Raw genomic sequence first — 2,825 nt, forward strand, 5'->3', positions numbered from 1 at the left:
TATTCTCTTGATATGGAAACAATTTTATTGTTTCAATAGTTATGTTCTAACTATTTCTATTGGATCATTTTCATCAACCAAATTGGTGTAAAACTCTTTTTCCTTGTTTTGATGTTTATTTTGTGATACATCAATTGTTCTCAACAAATCAAAATACCTCGGATTAGTCAGTATCAACTACATCACAGTTGGAATTTGGATTATTAGGTATTGATTATAATATGTTATTTTTATTAATAGAGGGCCATATCTTTGATATTTATTTAAAGAACGAGTAAGGATGAGAATTTATCTATGTATTCCAAATTTTCTTCTATTTTAGACAATTTATATACTTGTTTCTATTTTATGTTTGAAAAGATGATAGATAAATTTATTAATTGTGATAATCCTAAACAAGTTTAGGATAGTTTAATTGGTACTCGAGTTCCTATTTATCCTGTTCAATTCCGAGCAAAGAAGAAAAGAGAAATAGAATAGATTCAATTCCAAATATTTTTTGCTCAGCTAATAAGTATATGATACAAAAATTGATGATCTATTCCCTTTTCTAATAAGAATCCCGGAGATTACATAATGCTTACTCTTAAGCTATTTGTTTACACAGTAGTGATATTTTTTGTTTCTCTCTTTATCTTTGAATTCATATCAAACGATCCAGGACGAAATCCTAGGCGTAAAGAATAGTGATGAAAAAAGATTAGAAAGTAGATTTTGTAAAAGGGCCTATTTTTATAGGTTTTGAGGAGTCATCTTAATTGACTGAACGAAGAGAGAGGGATTTGAACCCTCGGTACAAATAGTCTGTACAACGGATTAGCAATCCACCGCTTTAGTCCACTCAACCATCTCTCCTAGATGGGAGATCTAAAATGAATATAGCATTTCACTAAATAAAGACCAAGATTTGTGAGAATCCAATTTTTTTTCTTTATTCCATTCCAAATGATTTTTCGCTTTCTCTAGCTCGACCAGTATCTTGCTAGGCCATTATCTTCCCTAGATAAGCATAATTGACCAAATTATGAAGCATACAGTGCTCTAGATAATCTGAAAGCTAAAAATAATACTATAAAAGTAGCTAAAAGGGCTATCAAAATTTGACCTAGTGATATCATTTCTTTATTTCCTCCCCAATCACTTTTTATTATATAAGATAATAGATAAGCACTTCTAGTTATTTATTTTAATGATTCTGGTTGTTTCAGGCTATAATCTGGATGAAATGTTCTAGATTGAAAATGGACAGATCATATTGGAAGGGTAAAAAAGAGATTTCAAAAACTAAGAGTGGATCCTTTTTATGAAAATGATCATAATTTTCATTTTTTATTCATAAAGAAAAACTATGACAAAATCATTTGAACCATTCTAAAGAATGTGTTAATAATTCTAACAACTATTATAGAATGGTTACTAAAAAAAATATTACTTAAGTAATAGGATATTATTTATAATATGCATAAAGGATTGTTCTTGCAAGAGTAAAAACAATAAGGTAAGGGGCGGATTTAAAAGGAACCATCTCCTATTGAATTTTTAGGAATAGGGAAATATGATGATAGGAACTTGCATTAAATTCTTATTAGAATCTAAAAATTCCTTTTTTCCCTATTGGACAAAAGATTGATCTGTATGATACAATGAAATTGTGGCGGGTATAGTTTAGTGGTAAAAGTGTGATTCATTCTATCATTATATTCAACATAGTTGAAGGATCTTTCAAATCTCGTCTATATTTTGAAAAAAAAACTATATTTCTATATAGGTTCCAAACCTCTCCTATGAATACCCTGGTTCAGGAAAGGAATTGTGCACATTCTCATAATTTGGATTTGGAATGATAAAACAACCCTATTTTCCATTCCATCCAAGAGGGCGAAACAAAATGTAGAATGTTTTCAAGGATTAGACCGATCTATCTAATCAAATCATTTAAAGATCCATGAATATCAAAAGATTATTTTTCATCGTAACTAAATGTTCAACTACTAGAATAGCAAAAGTTGGAGCCAAATAGCTAGATAATAGTGACTTTGGTTTACTTGAGTCATTGTGATTTTGTTTGAGCTCGATGGAATTTGATTTCCTCTAGGATCGCAATCAGTAGAAATAGGGAACGAAGTAATTAGAAAGATTTTTTAGCCCAATATTAAGATTTTTCAATCTTATCTTTCTATAGGGATCATCTATAAAGTGAATAGATATTATATATTTAAGGTTGTTCACCTGAAATTAAGAGGAAAGAAAGAACTACAAATAAACTAACATAGATGTTATGGAGCAGAGCAAAACTATTTTTTTATTCACAAATATTTATTATTATGTGAATAATCATTTTTCATCAGACCTCCCATTCTATCTCTCTCCCATGGAGGAGCCGAATGAAATGAAATTTTTGTGTTCGGTTCTGAATTAGAGGCATTAATCAACATCGACTATAACCCCTAGCCTTCCAAGCTAATGATGCGGGTTCGATTCCCTCTACCCGCTCATTTATATTCCTTATTCAAAATTTTCATGTCAACTTCTCTCTCATTCACATGAAATTTTTATGCCCATGTTACATATCTATTCTTTCTCTTTCTTTCCCGAATCTGGTTGTGGATGGAGAAAAAATCATACTTTTTTGTCCCCGATAAAGTATTTCAAGGAATAATGAAAATAAAGCATCCATCGTCTAATGGATAGTATAGAGGTCTTCTAAACCTTAAGTATAGTTTCAAATCCTATTGGACGTAATAATGCGTTATGCTTTGTAAATGTTGCAAAATGATTATTAAACTCTTTTATCTTATTCCCAACATAAAAAAAAGTTGGATATT

At 30.0% G+C, this 2,825-nt stretch overlaps 1 non-coding gene across 1 annotated transcript; it reads right to left on the bottom strand.

Annotated features, from left to right (window-relative positions):
* Positions 1 to 767: 767 nt before the first annotated feature.
* TRNAS-GCU (transfer RNA serine (anticodon GCU)) lies at positions 768 to 855 on the bottom strand. Its single transcript has one exon. It is a non-coding gene; the product is annotated as a tRNA-Ser (tRNA).
* Between the last annotated feature and the right edge of the window lie 1,970 nt (positions 856 to 2,825).

The sequence above is a fragment of the Cryptomeria japonica genome, chromosome 9, assembly GCF_030272615.1.
Source record: "Cryptomeria japonica chromosome 9, Sugi_1.0, whole genome shotgun sequence".
Taxonomy (NCBI): domain Eukaryota; kingdom Viridiplantae; phylum Streptophyta; class Pinopsida; order Cupressales; family Cupressaceae; genus Cryptomeria; species Cryptomeria japonica.